Genomic DNA, 21,080 nt, shown 5'->3' with positions numbered 1-21,080 from the left:
AAATAAAAAAAACCATTTCTTTAAAGGAGAGATATGGAATGTCTATAATAGTTACCATTTTTAGAGTTTGAGTTCAGGACTTAGGGTACAGAACATCTATAATTGTATTTCTTAGAACAATATCCAGGTTAATTTAAAATATCATTAAGATGCAGAAGAGTTTGTGTTTGTCCCTTTTTACCTGAGTAACTAAGATCATTAAACATTGCACAGATTATTCATCATTGCCAAATTTGTGGAAATCAGAGAGGGTATGATTATTTGGTAAATAAATAGAAGAATATTTACAATGTTTGCTAATTAAAACAATTGATATCATTTAAGTAAAAATGAGGGTAAGCCTTTATTGAGCATTTTTCCCAAGCGATTAAGGAAGATCAATGAAACTCAGCCTCAGCTAGCTGTGGGCTGTAAATTAGGAAAAAAATTACTTTTATCCTGCATTTACCTCACTTTATCCCTGTGGATTTAGGAAGCTATTAGTGAGGTGTGCGTGCAGAGAAGCAATAGACTACAATATATATTACTCTCCTGATGAGTTTCCACTCTAGCAGTATTCAAAGCAACTTAAAAAATAATGTACAAAATAAAAATAAGATCAGTAAACAGCCAGTAGAACTTTTTAAAATCCCACTTCTAATAAAGGATTTATCACCTATTGTTTATCACTGATTGCTACAAGGTGACAACTCAGAATTTTTCAGCCTTGCGTGGCTGTTTTCTTTTCACTCACAGCATTCACCAAGGTCAAGTGCTTTTTGCAATCCGCTATAAGCCTTGATTTATGGCTATTTGAATAGGGCAGAAGCTTGGGAAAATTGTCTGCGGTGGTATCATTTAATTATTTTATTACCATGCTTGGTCTAAGGCAGTATAGTACAGTTCTCCATTATAAAGTCTAAGACTAAAGACTTGGTCATTATGTGTAATGATCAATTTTATAATTACTGTAGTTCTCTTATGTCTATAAAAAGACATGATAAATATATCAGTTGGAGAAAAGAACATGGCTGATGTAATCATAAAATTTAGTACAAATCTCTGAACTAAGGAGTAAAGTAAAAGAACTTGATTAACTCCTTTAAAAAATAGACCCTTGTGTTCACAGCACATTTCTAACTCCCTGAAAGTTTGGGGGTTAGGTCTTTAATGCTGCAAATTCATAAAGTATGTAAAGTCATCCAAATTTATAAGTCTTTAGCTTGATTTTTATTGGTAAAAGTATTTTAAAAATGATTCTTTGAGAACTTTTTTGGGAAAGTAGGCAAAGCAAGTACGTATAATAGAAAAATACATGAAATGTAATTGAGTTTACATGAAATATAGGGAAATTGTAGAGTGAATCTTTTGAATAAAATTTAAAATATAAATGGGTAAATAAATAATAGGACTATAAAAGTAATACATGTTCATTATTGAAAATTTGGAAAATATAGAAGGCACAAAGAAGATCTTACTATTTGGTAACCATTATTTGCCTTTCCGGTTGTTTTCCTACAAACATTTTAAAATGAAATTATTTTCTTCATGCTATTTGATAACATGAGTCATCACGTAAAAACACATTGTGGATAGTTTCTAAAATAAATAATGGGTAATTCAATTTTTAATAGGTGTATATTATCCCATTGAATGGACATACCATGATTTGTTTAAACAATCCTTATTGGTGTTCTTTTAGGGTACTGACCATTTTCCATTATTACAGGATGAATATTTTATGTTTGTGTGTGTGTATGTAATATATATGTATATATAAGTATATATATATGCACTTACATTTTTTTTGCACATTATCCAATTGCTGTCCTGCAAAGAGGAGTGAATAGCCCTCTCTCACCATAGGCTACTAACAGAAAAAAGAGTAAAAACTTTGATAGAGTACTGTGCAATCAGAGTGGCAGCTGACATTTATCATCAGATTCCAATGAACGAGGCAATGTCCTCAATCCTTTGTATAAATTAATTTCCTCAGTAATCTGATGAGGGCAACAATATGATTTTATGATTATTTCTCCTTTGTATAGATTATTTCCTTATGACTTAGAGAGGTACAATGGTAAGTCCAAGGTCATACAACTAGTAAGTGACAGAACTAAGATTTTAAACTCAGGAAGTCCAACTCTAGGTTCTCATGCCCATTTTCTTCCAAACACTTGTGTAATTTGTGTTCAAATATTTCATATGTGACAAAACTTTACAGTAATTTCCTTGAAAAATGGAGACAGGTAGGCCTTTGTGAGAGTGTGTGAGGAAGGGGACAGAGGTCTGGGAAGTGAACTGCAAGTGTTAAGTGTGGGAATATTAATGCTCTCCTAAGGGAGTCTGTGCATCTCAGGATAGGGGACCTTCTATCAGCAACAATTAGTATCTCATTAGCTGAGTATTTAGTCCTTGGTTCCTCTTTCATTTGCTATAGAGTTAAAATCTTTTCAAACCTGTCTTAAAATTGAACAAATCCCAAAGTATAAGATACATAGGAAGAATAAATATCAGAACATTGTGGTAGCTCTGAAATCCTTCTGAAGTATAGTAAGAAACCTTACAATGTTAAAGAAAAAACAAATCAATTTTGAAACACAAAGTGCTATAAATATGCTTAAAAAAAACAGAGGTAAGAATTGACTTTGTTATAAATGACATATTAATTTAGTTCTTATTTCACATGCCTTAGTTTTAATAAATGTTGGCCATTGATCCTTATTAAAAAACAAAGACTGCCTTTCTTTTCTCAAAACAAAATGAAGATGGGATACACTTCATGGATGAAAGTATTTTCAGAAGAAACTTCAAGTTGAATGTATTCAAATCATATCTACCACTGCAGTTATCCTAGGTAACAAACACCCTCAAAACCTCAGTGGCATACAGCAAGTTTTTATTGCTTTCACTGTTTTGGGTGTTTGGCTAGGCAGATTTGTTCGTCTTGGTTGGGCTTGCACACTTGGGTCAGCTGCCTTAGGCTGATTTAGACTGGCCTGGCTGGGACAACAGGTAAAAATCAACTCTTATCATATGTTTCTTATTCATCTGTAGGCTAACTGAGGCATATTTTCATAACTATGGCAGAGGCACAAAAGCACAAACAAGTTAAATTTACATATTTACACAATGTCTTCTAGAATTTCATTTGCCAAAGGAAGTCACATGGCCATGCTCAGAATCAAAGGGTGGAAAAATACACCTTTTGATAGGAGGAGGTCAAAAGTCATATGACAGAGGCTGTAAATACAGGGAGGGGTGAAGGATTGGGGCTAGTAACGCAATCAATGGTTGGTTTGCTATCAATATCGTATAATTATTTTTAGTGACCTCCTTCAGATAAGTGAATACAATGGAAACACATCGGTAATAATATTGGCTTTAGCAGATAGAGGTAATCATATTCTGTCTTCTTAAGTACTCATATGTGCTGAAGGCTATTAGCCAGAGAGGATTTCTTGTATGGTCAAATGGAATCCTAATGAATTTGCAATTGCAAAATTACCTTTAATTTTGCCAGAGAGAGAAACTAAATGATTGCTGAAGAACAATCTGGGGATTCTGATGGCAACTCTGAAGAATAGCCATCCATAAGTTGTATCTTTAAGGATAATATCTATAAGCTGGCTGTGCAAATTATTGCTTCAATGTGGGTATTTATAAGAAACCTCATGATAATTATGTGACTACAAAGGGGATAATGTCAGGTGCTTGGTAATAATTCTTCCCCTAAGTCTCACAAGGCCATACCACAAAGTATGCCTTACAGATGAGGAAATCAAGGATCAGAGAGTAGTCCAATTAAAAATAGAGTAGAAGAACAGAGTTTTATTTCCAGATGTGAATGGGTTAAAAAAACTGTTCTTGTCCCACTGAAGCACATGACTTGTTATATGTTTTATATACGTTTGGATTAGAGTAAAATAAGTTGTATGTATTGTCATGTTTACTGGAGAATAAAAGCATCTTTTACTAATTCTGAATATTTTAGAATATAGTACTATTTTTAAAGTAGACTTATTGAAGTATAATTTACATACAATAGAATGTACCTATTTTAAGTTTGATGAGTTGGTAAATGTATACAGTCTCGCAGCTGCCACCACACAGTCAAGGTTTAGAACACCTCCATCAGGCCACAAAGCTTCCTCATGCCCCTTTTCAGTCATTCTTCACCCCACCCCTGGTTTCAGACCACCTTTGATCTGCTTTCTGTCACTATTACTTTTGCCTTTTCTAGAACTTCAAATAAATGGTATCATAAAATACGTAGTAGGTTATGTTTAGCTTCTCTCACTTAGCACTTTTAAAAGATTCATCTATATTGTGTATCATCAGTTTACTCCTTTTTATTGCTGAGTAGTATTTCATTGTATCAATATACCACATTTCATTTATAATTTACCTGTTGATGGACATTTGGATTGTTTCCAGTTTTGAGCTATTATGATAATACTGTTATGAGCACTAGCATACAAGTCTTTATGTGGACATATGTTTTTATGTCTCTTGTGATAATACCTAGGAATGCAATTCTGGGTCATATGCTAAGTGTACAATTAACTTTATAAGAAATTGCTAATGTGACTGTATTAATTTTTATACCCATAATCAATATATGAGAATTTTCATTGTTCCATGTTATAGGTTGAATTGTGTCCCCTCAAAATTTATGTGTTAATGTCCTAACCCCTAGAATATAACCTTATTTGGGTTTTCAGTGTATAGATCTTCCACATCTCTTAAATTTACTCCAAATTATAGTTTTTATTCCATTATAAATGGAACTTTAAAATTTCATTTTCATATTGTTGGTAGTATATAGAAAAAATAGTTTTTAAAAATATTGCTCTTACATCATGCTATCATGCTTTATTCACTTATTAGTTCTAAGAGCTTATTTGTAAATTCCTTTAATAGCTTACTTGTAAAAAATCAAAGGTAGGAATTTTTTCTGTAAAGGGCCAGAGACTAAATATTTTAGACTTTACAGGTCATTTGGTCTCTGTCACAACTACTCAAGTCTACTGTTGTAGTGCAAAAGCAGCCATAGACAATATATAAAAGAATGTTCCACATATATAATGTTACCTATAAATAAAGAGTTGTGTTTAATCCTCTGCAATCTATATACCTTTTTCCCTCACTGTCTCACTGTACTGGTTAGACTTCCTGAATCGTGTTGAACAGAAATGCTGAGACTGGACATCCTTACATATATAATCCAATTACAGCTTTAGGGACTCTTTATTTTTCATCAGTCTTATCTTCTTTCTATATGCTTTGGTTTGAATAGTTTCTATTTATCTATAGTCCAATTTACTAGTTCTTTTTTTCCCTCTGCCATCTCTAATCTTCTGTGAAGCTCAGTGAATCAAGAAAAATGATTCATGTATAGCTTGTGTGTGTGTAGCCCTCGCTGTGTGGTACCATCACCAAACATCATTCTCAGAAGATTGCCAATTCACCTTGTGGTCTTACATCTTATTGGCTCTCCTGATACCTTCCTTTAGTTAGTTCCATCTGTCATAACACAAAAAATTATTTGTGTCTTGCTCAAACAGGCTCAAAGCCTCTTTATCTTGTGATATAGGTCAGTAGGGTTCCAATTTGTCTTTTAGCATCTTTCAAGGAGTTACTTTCCAGAGATATGTCATTCATCTGGGGCAACTAGCAGGAATAATATATGATACATGAGTTTAATAGATGGGTAAGGAGTTGACAGAGATGTTAAGAGGGAAACAATTGAAATAGTTGAAATTTATCTTAGATATTAAGTTTATATCTAGACCTTTCACTTCACCTTAGCAAGTGTTGTTTTGGTTAGCCCTTTGAGGGCCAGTTAAAATGTCATTTCTGGAAAGAGTACTTAAGCCTCCAGGAAGAGTTAATAGCAGATGCTGAAACCTGCATTATAACCCTTTTCCTATTGCATTGTAATTATTTATTTGTGTATTTTTATTCTTACTGAATTTTGTCCTAAGCTGCTTTGTATCTTTGGTGACAAGCATAGTGCCTAACTCGTAATACATCTTTGTTGAATGAGTAAAGGGGATTTGAGTTGCAAAATAATTTCATCTGACAGCTCTTCTCTTTCTTTCCTTCCTTTTATTACTTCTTCTTTCCTTCATTCCTTCTTTCCTCCAATACTCTTCTCTCTCTCTCCCCCCACCCACCTCCTCCACTTTCTCCTTTCTTCCTCCATTCCTTCCTATCTCTCTTCCTTGCTCTGTCTCTCTCACTTTCTTTCCTCTTCCCAGCAAGACTTTCCAAAATTAATATTCTCATAATAAAGTAAAAGCACTTTTAGCTTAGTTTTTCTGTTGTGAAATCTGGTGTTTACATATAGTTTGGGTTTGTTTTTTACATCCCTACATTGTTAAAAATGCTGTTTTCTATGGGAAAAAATAGATATGACCTCCTGTTTATATTTATGTATATTTCATACTCATGATGTTCTTGCAGTGTACCAAATAATTTGTTTCTTTGATTGCACACACTTTCATCTTTGTGGTACTAAGATAATTCCAGGTTATCCTGAAATGCAGATTCCAATCATTTTTCATAGATGTATAGTAATCTGTTAATAACTAAATTCATCATTAGAGAGCTACTGTAATTTTAGAAATGTTTCTTGGGTTTCCTAACCAATTATGCTATGGAATCTAGACCTGTTAACAATCCTGGTTTTCAGTGGGATCAGCATCGATCTTCCTCAATGAATGAAATAGCTTCCAAATGTTCTTTGCTATGTGGGCTCCCAGCAGCAATTCACATCTGTAATCTATCTGCTGAGTTTCAGTATTTCAGCTTCTGAAATGGTAAATAGATTGCTTGTAGCTAAAGGACTACCTTCTAAATTCTTAGTTGTAGAACATTTTCATATTGGTCAGAATTCAGACTATAAGTCTCTTTCTTATACTACTGGAAAATAATACCCTCATTTCTTCAGCCTTGTTTCTCAAAACTTATCATCTAAATAAGAGTGTGTGTATTATGGGGGTGGAGTGGTAGAGAGGGTAGAACAAAACATTCTATATCTCAACACCTCTTACTGATATACATGTAACATTAAAAAAATGATTTATAGGGATATTTGGGCTCCAGGAACATAAAGCTGAATAGGATCTAATTTTTCTGGCTCTATTTTTCAATCACCATGCAATTTCCCCATTCCCAATTCTAAGGCATTGCAGTATGAGAAAAGCAGAGAAAAGAGGTCCTTGTAAACTTGTGACAAGTCAGAGTGAATGAAGTGTCAGTACTAAAGGGGAAAGAGAATAGGCAGACTTGAGTTCTAGTCTTTATATAGTTCTTAGGACAGAGACTTAATCCTTTAGAAATCTGGGGTTCACAGTGTCAAGAAAGAACTAAGAGTAATACTTCTGTTGACAGGATGCAGATTTGCTTTAAGAGCTGTTAAATTTATATTTGACCCTGCTATTTATCCATATCATTTCAGTCTTGAGGCAGTCTTTTTATTGCACTGGTGAAAACGCAAATCAATAAAAATCTCAGATTATGTAAGATTTGTTTGAGATGTCTGCTTTTCTATGTGCATGGGTTGTTCTAGATTACCTGAGGGCAATTGGTTCTGTATTCTGGGGTACTGTTGTCAGAGGACAGTGTTTTTCATGTGTTGAGCATGCAGTGGGTCACATCCCTGCCTCAGTGTATTAGTTTTCTATTGCTGTATAACAGATTCCCACAAACATAGTGTTTTAAAACAGTTTTTATCTGTTTATTCTCTTACAGTTCTGTAAGTCCGAAGTCTGGGCAGAGTGGGGTTGGGGTTTTTTTGCTCAGAGTCTCAAAAGGCTGCAGTCAAGGTGTTGGTCAGGCTGAGTCCTCATCTGAGGCCCTAGGCCTCTTCCAAGCTCACATCGTTGTTGGCTGAATTCAATTTCTTGCAGGTGTAGGATTGAGGGCCTCACTTTCTTGCTAGCTATCACTAGGGACTATTCTTAGTACTTATAGGATGCTCTTAGGACCTAGCCATGTGGCTTTTTCACAGCCTGATGGCTTACCACTTCAAAGCCAGCAGGAGAGTTTCTCATGCTTTAAATCTCTTCCTTCTGGAAGGCCTCAGTCCCTTAAAAGGACTCACCTATTTAGGTCAGGCCCATCCAGGAGCCAACACTCAAGCGGAGGTGATTATATAGGGAATGGACACCTGGGATGGGGATCATGGGATGAGCAGGTGAGTAGCATTCTGCCTGCTACACTTTTATATTATTAGAGACTGAAAATTCATTTTCATATTAAACTAAACAAGAAATTAACTAGGGACCCAAATCTACTGAGAAAAAAATGCTGTTTTGTGCTTCCCTGGTGGCACAGTGGTTAAGAATCTGCCTGCCAGTGCAGGGACATGGGTTTGAGCCCTGGCCGGGAAGATCCCACATGCCATGGAGCAACTAAGCCTGTGCACAACTACTGAGCCTGCGCACCACAACAACTGAAGCCCGTGCTCCTAGAGCCCACGTTCTGCAACAAGAAAAGCCACCACAGTGAGAAGCCTGCGCACCACAACGAAGAGTAGCCCCTGCTCGCTGCAACTAGAGAAAGCCCATGCACAGCAATAAAGACCCAACAAGCCAAAAATACACAAATAAAATAAATAAATAATTTTAAAATGCTGTTTCCTTTGTTCCATTTTCCTTATTTATTTATTTTATCTTGTTGCATAAAATTTTGTAAACATCCCCAAATCTTGATTTTGGAACCAGTGAGGTATAAGTAAATACTAAGAAAAATTTTATCTTCTCCTAAAGCAACGTGAATATTTGAATGTTGACAATTTTAGATTATCTCGGTCACATTTCTCTCACTGATTCCACTAGCTAAACCAGTGTCTTTTTTATTGATAAACTTTTTTTCAGTTGTGACTCAGTGATCAGTTCTATAATATCAAAAGGGAGCATTTTTGAGATTTTTCTCACTATACAGCTTACTGGTTTGTTTGTTTTGAATAAACATAGTTAGCAAACGAGCAAATTTTGCTAATTTTTTTCTAATTATACAACTAATGGTGTAAAATTTAGAAAAATGCATGTTACCTTGGTATCTCAGGCTTTATCAACCAAAAAACAGTTTTCTTTAAAAACTGTTTTCTTTAATACCAAAATACATGAGGCATTGTCCATCTTGTCATTTCTGGTTTCCCTTATAGGATGGTGGTTAAGAGTATTGATGTCAGATATTCCTGGGTTTGAGATTGAATTTAGCTCTTGGTGTGTGAGCTTGGGCAGATTATGAAACTTCCCTAAACTTCTTCCATTCTCTGCAAAGTGGTGACAATAATCATCACTATAATTGTATGGTGATTGTGTGCATTAAACAAAATAGCGGATTAAACAAAAGAATGGATGTAAAATGCTTAACATATGGCACCTAGGTGCACTCAGTAAATGTTAGCTATTAATACCATCATTGTAATCTGAGAATTTATCAGACCAATGTACTTTTCCTAGTGGTGTCTTGTTTAGTTTGTCTTACAGTCTAGTAATTGCAGTGGGATGAAAGTGTAACTGAACGTACACAGCATTAATAGGGTAATAGTGGGCAGGTATTGGTCTTGGAGAGTAAGAGTGGGGGAATCTGGCAGTAAACTTTGCTTGAAACATGGAGAGAGGATTAGGTAGAAAATATGGAAGAGGAATGATTGCATTTCCTAATACTAATCTCTCCTCCTCCAATTTGTTCTTCTCTCTGGAGTCAGAATGGTCTTTCTAATAAGAAAATCTGTATTCTTTTCTCTTCCTCCAGATCTTTCAGTGGTGTTCCATGGCTGGACTTATGGAATCCAAGCTCTTGCATAATGTACCGTGTCGGTTCTTCATGATCTCGCCTTGTCTGCCCATCCATTTCCACCATCTTTTACTACATCTCCCTTAATGTGTGCTTTACTTCACCTTTTCCCCACTTATTCTTTCCCAAATTATGAACTGTGTAGAGTTTTCCAAGTACATCACAGATTCTGTTGCCACTCTGTTTTGCAGGAGTGATTCCCTCTGCCTCGAATGCACTCCCTTTCCTTTTGATCTGCTAAATTTTTACTGCAAGTCTCTCTTCAAAGGTGCTTCTTCTCTTAACCCTCACAGACTCCAAAGGTAGATTTAGACACTTTGTTCCACTGTGCTATGCAGAGTCCTCCATCATGGTACTTATCATGATACATTTCTGTCTTTCCCACTACATTATAAGAAGGGACTGTGACTGTCAACTCTACCACATACTTTCCCCAGGACTTGCTCATGCACTTAAGCCTCACAATTTCACAAAAATCTTTTTATGTAGGTAGAGGATAGTAGTCATCACATTTTACAACTGGGGAACTAGAAACACAGCTTTTAAATGGCTTCCCTAAAGTCACGTAACTAGAAAATGGCAGATCTAGGATTTAGATAAAGGATTTCTGGATCCAAGATTATTTTTTCCATTGTTGAAATATTAAATTATAGTAAAACCACAGATATTTATAGAGTAGCAACTATGTTCAGATCTTAGTGTTGTATTCTATAGATGATAAAAATTTTTTAAAGACCCACGATTTTTTAAAGGTGCTCTTGATCTCTTGACTAATACTAGGACAATGTTGTTTTCACCTGCTGGTAATTAACATATAGTAAGCATTAAAATGTATTTATCATTGGATGGATGGTTGAATGTTATGAAACAATTTTTCACATATTTAGGTATGGGGCAATCATTCTGACTTACACGTGATTTGACTTGAACTTTATGCTACATAGAATGGCCTGTCACACACGCATTGCATATCTGCTTTAACCATTAAAGAAAAGAATGCATTTAAAAATCAAAATGGAGTAACTGTGGTTCAGGCATTCAGAATGGAGCTGGGTGGCCATTGTGGATGTGGTTTCAGACACATTCCTGCATCACTGAGAACGTGAATTTTCTGAACTATATCAGTCTCAAAGATACCACCAGTGGTTCTCAAAACAATAGCTGCTAGCAGCTGCCAGCTGCAAACTTATGTCTCAAGAACTCCCCTTGTAACTATGTAACCATTTTGGACACACACCAATCCTTGCTTAACAAGCACCCTTACTTATTGCCAGATTCAATTCTAACTCTTGACAAACAATTTATGTAATTTTGCAGTTTTTGCCTATATTAGCCTACCCCATTTTGTGGTCTGGTGGAACACAATTCTAGGGCTTCTTGTATCTGTGTCTCCTGGGCTAAAGTCCTCAGTTTGGCTCAAATAAAGCTCTTTTCTATTCCTATTATAGATTGTTTATTGATTATTTGTGTGGACAAATGCATGGTGATTATCAAGGTAAATCTTTGATATTGACTTGCAGATAAATTTGATCAGTTAGTGAGTCCTTTTTGCAACTATTTCAGGTTTAGGGGAATTTTTCTGGATTTCAGTTTTGCAGACATTTAGGAAGATGGGTTGATAGGATATATTATAAAATAAAATGGCATAATTCAGATTAAAAAACAAAACAGAGGCAGCATAAAAGTAATTAATACTAACAGACATGAGATAAACTAATCAGAGTTACATTTATAAGAAAGTCTGGTAGCCAAGGTGAAAAGCATATGCACATTAAGGTACAGTTTTTTGAAAGAAGGCATATAAGTTTATTTGTTGAGATAAGTTCCCTAGGACTATAAACTTGAGGTGATTAATGAGTTTGGCTAGATATTGTCTGTTCACTTCCAAGCAGTTGTCTTCAGAGGAAGATCTCATAGATAAAATAACATCTCTATCCATATATCCTCCACCATATTTGAACCCATGGGAAATCGGTGTCAAACTGTCACTTTCAGATGTCCTGTAATTATAGCCAACTGCTCCAGGTTTTGTGAGGCCTGAAGTTTAGAGGCTTCCTCTAAGAAAAACAATTTAAGTTATGGATATAAAATTGAGTACAAAAGTTTATATTTATTTACAATAAAAAAGAAATCATAACAAATTACAGATTTGTAAAAACTAATATATGTATCACAAAATTTTTTTTACAGGTTCTTTGACTTTGGCTTCCACAAGGATATTATTTTTCTTATGTTAAAGAAAAAAATTGAAGATCCTTGGACCTAATTGGAGAGTTAAGCAGGGAATCTAATCCAATACAGTGACTAACTTTTTAAAAGGGACTTTTTTTCCTGTTTGCCTTTAGGCGTTATCCCAAAACAGCAGAAAGTATTAGCCAGAGAACAGATATCCTTTTGTGAAGCCAGTAAGTGCTTTAAAGTTTAGTGATCTCCATTACCATGGTAGCAAATGACTGTTTGGCTAGGCTCTTAGGGCATTTATAGTCTCCTCTGTAATTTCAGCCATGGTACTGTGTACTTTGTTACTTCTAGGCAGCTTTCAGCATTTCTGTCTTCATTCTACTAGATACAAAGTCTTCCTACTTTTTGCTTCTCATGTCACAATTCAACATTGTGAAAATCTTATCCTTTCAGATAAAGGGAAATTACATATAACTGTTAGGTGTAACTCAGGAAGCATGTCCAGGACAGCTCCTACAGATACTTCTTTAACGAATCCTGATTCAATATTATATTATCTATTATATTATAGATGGCTTTTTCTTTAAAATGAGAAAGATATTTCCTGTGCAGGACATGTAATCACCATGGAATATATAGCCATCAAATCAACTCCACGACTTAATGCTATTTTCCCAAGTGGCTAACCTAATAACTTTGATTTGAGCCTGCATTTTGGCAAAAGGAAAGTGGTAAACATTTAACATATAATAGACACATGATTCATGGCTTTGGGGTGCTACAGAAGCAAAGGGGATTTGAGACATATTCAGGTAGCCTGATAGAAAAATGATAAAATATTCAGTGATATATTAAAAGTTATTAATACCCAGTTATTAAAGTATATGCCTGTATTCTGAGATCATTACAGAAACCAAAGGCAGTGCTTTTGCTGATTCATCTGCTAAACAAGTAGTTCTTGTTATCCTATCCATATGGGCACCACTAATTTGATGTCTATCCTCATCAAGCTTTCAGAAGGACAATCAGCTAAATTTAGACAGACTCTAATTGCCAAATGGTAATTTTATAACTTCACTATTTTCTCCCTCATTTACCAGTTATAATATAAGAAAACTCTTTTTCCCCTTTAATTTACTTATTCATTTTTTAATGGAAGTATAGATTCAGAGATTTCTTTTTATTCCATGAGTATTTTGTTACTATCATTATTTTATTTTAACGCTCTGTTTCATATTTACAGTGGAAACCCTTCAAACTGATTCCTATTCCTTTTGGCATACCTCCATCATTATTGTGAGCACCATCTTACTTTCTGGAACTACAAGATGTTCCAGGCTTTTTATTTTTCCTGCCTCAACACTAAGTCAACTGTATTTCCAAGGAAGCCAGTTCCTTTTAATGGGGGATGGTATTTAGAAACCAAGATCAGGATTAAGACTATCTCATTGCCGCTGGGTGTCTTTGTTTCTAGGCCTTTTCAACAGGCAGAACGAAGAGATATAAATATATCTACATCCATTTATTTTTCCTTGCTCTACTATCTATCTATCTATCTATCTATCTCTTAAAACCCATGAGTTTATGCTGATAACTTTCATCCAATTCAGCACGAGAGGATTCATTCTAGCCTTCCCCTTTTCATATTTGTAACTGCCTTCTCCAAAAGTGAGAAACCTGGCTTCTTTAATTCTCTAGATATTTAATCATTTCCTCAGTCCTACAATGCATAGAAAGTAGTTTCAGAATTGCTAACTCACACTGCCATCAAAAACCCTCTAACTAGAGTTCCATGTTTGTTTACAGTTCTTTTTGGTTTTAGACTTGGGGTATATAGTCAGACTACTATGTTTTTTTGTTTTTTTAACATCTTTATTGGAGTATAATTGCTTTACAATGGTGTGTTACTTCCTGCTTTATAACAGAGTGAATCAGTTATACATATGTTCCCATATCTCTTCCCTCTTGCATCTCTCTCCCTCCCACCCTCCCTATCCCACCCCTCTAGGTGGTCACAAAGCAGTGAGCTGATCTTCCTGTGCCATGCTGATGCTTCCCACTAGCTATCTATTTTACGTTTGGTAGTGTATATATGTCCATGCCACTCTCTCACTTTGTCCCAGCTTACCCTTCCCCCTCCCCATATCCTCAAGTCCATTCTCTAGTAGGTCTGTGTCTTTATTCCCATCTTAACCTAGGTTCTTCATGACTTTTTTTTTCCCTTAGATTCCATATATATGTGTTAGCATACGGTATTTGTTTTTCTGACTTACTTCACTCTGTATGACAGACTCTAGGTCCATGCACCTCACTACAAATAACTCAATTTAGTTTTTTTATGGCTGAGTAATATTCCATTGTATATATGTGCCACATCTTCTTTATCCATTCATCTGATGATGGACACTTAGGTTGCTTCCATCTCCTGGCTATTGTAAATAGAGCTGCAATGAACATATTGGTACATGACTCTTTTTGAATTATGGTTTTCTCAGGGTATATGCCCAATAGTGGGATTGCTGGGTCATATGGTAGTTCTATTTGTGGTTTTTTAAGGAACCTCCATACTGTTTTCCATAGTGGCTGTATCAATTTACATTCCAACCAGCAGTGCAAGAGTGTTCCCTTTTCTCCACACCCTCTCCAGCATTTATTGTTTCTAGATGTTTTTCTTAACATCTTTATTGAAGTATAATTGCTTTACAATGGTGTGTTACTTCCTGCTTTATAACAAAGTGAATCAGTTATACATATACATATGTTCCCATACCTCTTTATTTTTGTGTCTCCCTCCCTCCCACCCTCCCTATCCCACCCCTCTAGGTGGTCACAAAGCACCGAGCTGATCTCCCTGTGCTATGCGGCTGCTTCCCACTAGCTATCTATTTTACATTTGGTAGTGTATATATGTCCATGCCACTCTCTCACTTTGTCACAGCTTGCCCTTCCCCCTCCCCATATCCTCAAGTCCATTCTCTAGTAGGTCTGTGTCTTTATTCCCGTCTTACCCCTAGGTTCTTCATGACATTTTTTTTTCTTAGATTCAATATATATGTGTTAGCATACGGTATTTGTCTTTCTCTTTCTGACTTACTTCACTCCGTATGACAGACTGTAGGTCCATCCACCTCACTACAAATAACTCAATTTCGTTTCTTTTTATGGCTGAGTAATATTCCATTGTATATATGTGCCACATCTTCTTTATCCATTCATCTGATGATGGACACTTAGGTTGCTTCCATCTCCTGGCTATTGTAAATAGAGCTGCAATGAACATTGTTGTACATGACTTTTTTTGAATTATGGTTTTCTCAGGGTATATGCCCAGTAGTGGCATTGCTGGGTCATATGGTAGTTCTATTTGTAGGTTTTTAAGAAACCTCCATACTGTTTTCCATAGTGGCTGTATCAGTTTTATTCCGACCAGTAATGAAAGAGTGTTCCCTTTTCTCCACACCCTCTCTAGCATTTATTGTTTCTAGAGTTTTTGATGATGGCCATTCTGACCGGTGTGAGATGATATCTCATTGTAGTTTTGATTAACATTTCTCTGATGATTAATGATGTTGAGCATACTTTCATGTGTTTGTTGGCAATCTGTATATCTTCTTTGGAAAAATGTCTATTTAGGTCTTCTGCTTATTTTTTGGATTGGGTTGTTTGGTTTTTTTGTTATTGAACTTCATGAGCTGCTTATAAATTTTGGAGATTAATCCTTTGTTAGTTGCTTCATTTGGAAATATTTTCTCCTATTCTGAGGGTTGTCTTTTGGCCTTGTTTATGGTTTCCTTTGCTGTGCAAAAGCTTTGAAGTTTCATTAGGTCCCATTTGTTTATTATTTTTTTTAATTTCCATTTCTCTAGGAGGTGGGTCAAAAAGGATCTTGCTGTGACTTATGTCATAGAGTGTTCTGCCTATGTTTTCCTCTAAGAGTTTGATAGATTCTGGCCTTACATTTAGATCTTTAATCCATTTTGAGCTTATTTTTGTGTATGGTGTTAGGGAGTGTTCTAATCTCATACTTTTACATGTACCTGTCCAGTTTTCCCAGCACCACTTATTGAAGAGGCTACCTTTTCTCCACTGTACATTCCTGCCTCCTTTATCAAAGATAAGGTGACCATATGTGCATGGATTTAGCTCTGGGCTTTCTCTCCTGTTCCATTGATCTATCTTTCTGTTTTTGTGCCAGTACCATACTGTCTTGATTACTGTAGCTTTGTAGTATAGTCTGAAGTCAGGGAGCCTGATCCTTCCAGCTCCATTTTTCGTTCTCAAGATTGCTTTGGCTATTCGGGGTCTTTTGTGTTTCCATACAAATTGTGAAATTTTTTGTTCTAGTTCTGTGAAAAATGCCAGTGGTAGTTTGATAGGGATTGCATTGAATCTGTAGATTGCTTTGGGTAGTAGAGTCATCTTCACAATGTTGATTCTTCCATTCCAAGAACATGATATACCTCTCCATCTATTTGTATCATCTTTAATTTCTTTCATCAGTGTCTTATAATTTTCTGCATACAGTTCTTTTTTCTCCTTAGGTAGGTTTATTCCTAGATATTTTATTCTTTTTGTTGCAATGGTAAATGGGAGTGTTTTCTTAATTCTTTTTCAGATTTTTCATCATTAGTGTATAGGAATGCAAGAGATTTCTGTGCATTAATTTTGTATCCTGATACTTTACCAACTTCATTGATTAGCTCTAGTAGTTTTCTGGTAGCATCTTTAGGATTCTCTATGTATAATATCATGTCATCTGCAAACAGTGACAGCTTTACTTCTTCTTTTCTGATTTGGATTCCTTTTATTTCTTTTCTTCTCTGATTGCTGTGGCTAAAACTTCCAAAACTATGTTGAATAAGAGTGGTGAGAGTGGGCAAACTTGTCTTGTTTCTTAGTGGAAATGGTTTCAGTTTTTCACAGTTGAGGACGATGTTGGCTGTGGATTTGTCATATATGGCCTTTATTATGTAGAGGAAAGTTCCCTCTATGCCTTCTTTCTGCAGGGATTTTGTCATAAATGGTGTTGAATTTTGTTGAATACTTTCTCTGCATCTACTGAGATGATCATATGGATTTTATCCTTCAATTTGTTAATATGGTGTATCACGTTGATTGATTTCTGTATATTGAATCCTTGCATTCCTGGAATAAACCCCACTTGATCATGGTGTATGATCCTTTTAATGTGCTGTTGGATTCTGTTTGCTAGTATTTTGTTGAGGATTTTTACATCTATGTTCATCAGTGATATTGGCCTGTAGTTTTCTTTCTTTATGACATCTTTGTCTGGTTTTGGTATCAGGGTGATGGTGGCCTCGTAAAATGAGTTTGGGAGTGTTTCTCCCTCTGGTATATTTTGGTAGAGTTTGAGAAGGATAGGTGTTAGCTCTTCTCTGAATGTTTGATAGAATTTGCCTGTGAAGCCATCTGGTCCTGGGCTTTTGTTTGTTGGAAGATTTTTAATCACAGTTTCAATTTCAGTGCTTGTGATTGGTCTGTTCTTATTTTCTATTTCTTCCTGATTCAGTCTTGGCAGGTTGTGCATTTCTAGGAATTTGTCTATTTCTTCCAGGTTGTCCATTTTTTTTGCCATAGAGTTGCTTGTAGTAATCTCTCATGATCTTTTGTAATTCTGCAGTGTCAGTTGTTACTTCTCCTTTTTCATTTTTAATTCTATTGATTTGAGTCTTCTCCCTTTTTTTCTTGATGAGTCTGGCTAATGGTTTATCAATTTTGTTTATGTTCTCAAAGAACCAGCTTTTAGTTTTATTGATCTTTGCTATCATTTCCTTCATTTCTTTTTCATTTATTTCTGATCTGATCTTTATGATTTCTTTCCTTCTGCTAACTTTGGGATTTTTTTTGTTCTTTCTCTAATTGCTTTAGGTGCAAGGTTAGGTTGTTTATTCGAGATGTTTCCTGTTTCTTAAGGTAGGATTTTATTGCTCTAAACTTCCCTCTTAGAACTGCTTTTCCTGCATCCCATAGGTTTTGGGTCGTCGTGTCTTCATTCTCATTTGTTTCTAGGTATATTTTGATTTCCTCTTTGATTTCTTCAGTGATCACTTCGTTATTAAGTAGTGTATTGTTTAGCCTCCATGTGTTTGTATTTTTTACAGATCTTTTCCTGTAATTGATATCTAGTCTCATAGCATTGTGGTCGGAAAAGATACTTGATACAATTTCAATTTTCTTAAATTTACCAAGGTTTGATTTGTGACCCAAGATATGATCTATCCTGGAGAATGTTCCATAAGCACTTGAGAAAGATGTGTATTCTGTTGTTTTTGGATCGAATGTCCTATAAATATCAATTAATCCATCTTGCTTAATGTATCATTTTAAGCTTGTGTTTCCTTATTTATTTTCATTTTGGATGATCTGTCCATTGGTGAAAGTAGGGTGTTAAAGTCCCCTACTATGAATGTGTTACTGTCGATTTCCCCTTTTATGGCTGTTAGTATTTGCGTTATGTATTGAGGTGCTCCTATGTTGGGTGCATAAATATTTAGAATTGTTATATCTTCTTCTTGGATCGATCCCTTGATCATTATGTAGTTTCCTTCTTTGTTTCTTGTAATAGTCTTTATTTTAAAGTCTATTTTGTCTGATATTAGAATTGCTACACCAGCTTTCTTTTAATTTCCATTTGCATGGAATATCTCTTTCCATCCCCTCACTTTCGGTCTGTATGTGTCCCTAGGTGTGAAGTGGGTCTCTTGTAGACAGCATATATATGGGTCTTGTTCTGTTTGTGTCTTTTGGTGGGAGCATTTAATCCATTTACATTTAAGGTAATTATCAATATGTATGTTCCAATTCCCATTTTCTTAATTGTTTTGGGTTTGTTATTGTAGGTCTTTTCCTTCTCTTGTGTTTCTTGCCTAGAGAAGTTTTTTTAGCATTTGTTGTAAAGCTGGTTTGGTGGTGCTGAACTCTCTCAGCTTTTGCTTGTCTGTAATGGTTTTAATTTCTCCATCAAATCTGAATGAGATCCTTGCTGGGTAGAGTAATCTTGGTTGTAGGTTTTTCTCCTTCATCACTTTAAATATGTCCTGCCACTCCCTTCTGGCTTGCACAATTTCTGCTGAAAGATCAGCTGTTAACCTTATGGGGATTCCCTTGTGTGTTATTTGTTGTTTTTCTCTTGCTGCCTTTAATATGTTTTCTTTGTATTTAATTTTTGACAGTTTGATTAATATGTGTCTTGGCATGTTTCTCCTTGGATTTATCCTGTATGGGAGTCTCTGTGCTTCCTGGACTTGATTAACTATTTCCTTTCCCATATTAGGGAAGTTTTCAACTATAACCTCTTCAAATATTTTCTCAGTCCCTTTCTTTTTCTCTTCTTCTTCTGGAACCCCTATAATTCGAATGTTGGTGTGTTTAATGTTGTCCCAGAAGTCTGAGACTGTCCTCAGTTCTTTTCATTCTTTTTTCTTTATTCTGCTCTGCAGTAGTTTTTTCCAGTATTTTATCTTCCAGGTCAGTTATCCATTCTTCTGCCTCAGTTATTCTGCTATTGATCCCTTCTAGAGTATTTTTAATTTCATTTATTGTGTTGTTCATCGTTGCTTGTTTCATCTTTAGTTCTTCTAGATCCTTGTTAAATGTTTCTTGCATTTTCTCTATTCTATTTCCAAGATTTTGGATCATCTTTACTATCATTATTCTGAATTCTTTTTCAGGTAGACTGCCTATTTCCTCTTCATTTGTTAGGTCTGGTGAGTTTTTATCTTGCTCCTTCATCTGCTGTGTGTTTTTCTGTCTTCTCATTTTGCTTACTGTGTTTGGGGTCTTGTTTTTGCAGGCTGCAGGTTCGTAGTTCCCGTTGATTTTGGTGTCTGTCCCCAGTGGCTAAAGTTGGTTCAGTGGGTTGTGTAATCTTCCTGGTGGAGGGGACTAATGCCTGTGTTCTCGTGGATGAGGCTGGATCTTGTCCTTCTGGTGGGCGGGTGCACGTCTGATGGTGTGTTTTGGAGTGTCTGTGGCCTTATGATTAGGCAGCCTCTCTGCTAATGGGTGGGGCTGTGCTCCTGTCTTGCTAGTTGTTTGGCATAGGGTGTCCAGCACTGTAGCTTGCTGGTCGTTGAGTGAAGCTGGGTGTTGGTGTTGAGATGGAGGTCTCTGGGAGATTTTCGCCATTTCATATTATGTGGAGCTGGGAGGTCTCTTGTGGACCAGTGTCCTGAAGTTGGCTCTCCCACCTCAGAGGCACAGCACTGACTCCTGGCTGGAGCACCAAGAGCCTTTCATCCACACAGTTCAGAATAAAAGGGAGAAAAAGTAGAAGGAAAGAAAGAAAGAGGATAAAATAAAATAAAGTAAGATAAAATAAAGTTATTAAAAAATTATTATTAAAAAAAATTTTTTTTAGAGTTAAAAAAAATGGACGGACAAAATCCTAGGACAAATGGTGAAAGCACAGCTATACAGACAAAATCTCACACAGAAGTGTATACATACACACTCACAAAAAGAGGAAAAGGGGAAAAAATAATATATCTTGCTCTCAAAGTCTACCTCCTCAATTTGGGATGATTCGTTGTCTATTCATGTATTCCACAGATACAGGGTACGTCAAGTAGATTGTGGAGATTTAATCCGCTGCTTCTGAGGCTGCTGGGAGGGATTTCACTTTCTCTTCTTTGTTCGCACAGCTCCCGGGGTTCAGCGTTGGATTTGGCCCTGCCTCTGCGTGTAGGTCACCAGAAGGCATCTGTTCTTCACTCAGACAGAACAGGGTTAAAGGAGCAGCTTATTCGGGGGCAGTGGCTCACTCAGGCTGGGGGGAGGGAGGGGAATGGAGTGCGGGGCGAGCCTGCGGCGGCAGAGGCCGGTGTGACGTTGCACCTGCCTGAGGCGTGCCGTGTGTTCTCATGGGGAAGTTGTCCCTGGATCACGGGACCCTGGCAGTGGTGGGCTGCACAGGCTCCCGGGAGGGAAGATGTGGATAGTGACTTGTGCTCGCACACAGACTTCTTGGTGGCGGCAGCAGCGGCCTTAGTGTCTCATGCTCGTCTCTGGGGTCCGCGCTGATAGCCGCGGCTCGCGCCAGTCTCTGGAGTTCCTTTAAGCAGCGCTCTTAATCCCCTCTCCTCGTG

This window comes from Grampus griseus (assembly GCF_964374135.1).
Source record: "Grampus griseus genome assembly, chromosome: 2".
Lineage (NCBI taxonomy): Eukaryota > Metazoa > Chordata > Mammalia > Artiodactyla > Delphinidae > Grampus > Grampus griseus.
The sequence above is the reverse complement of the archived record's forward strand: the minus strand, read 5'-3'. Positions refer to the sequence as shown.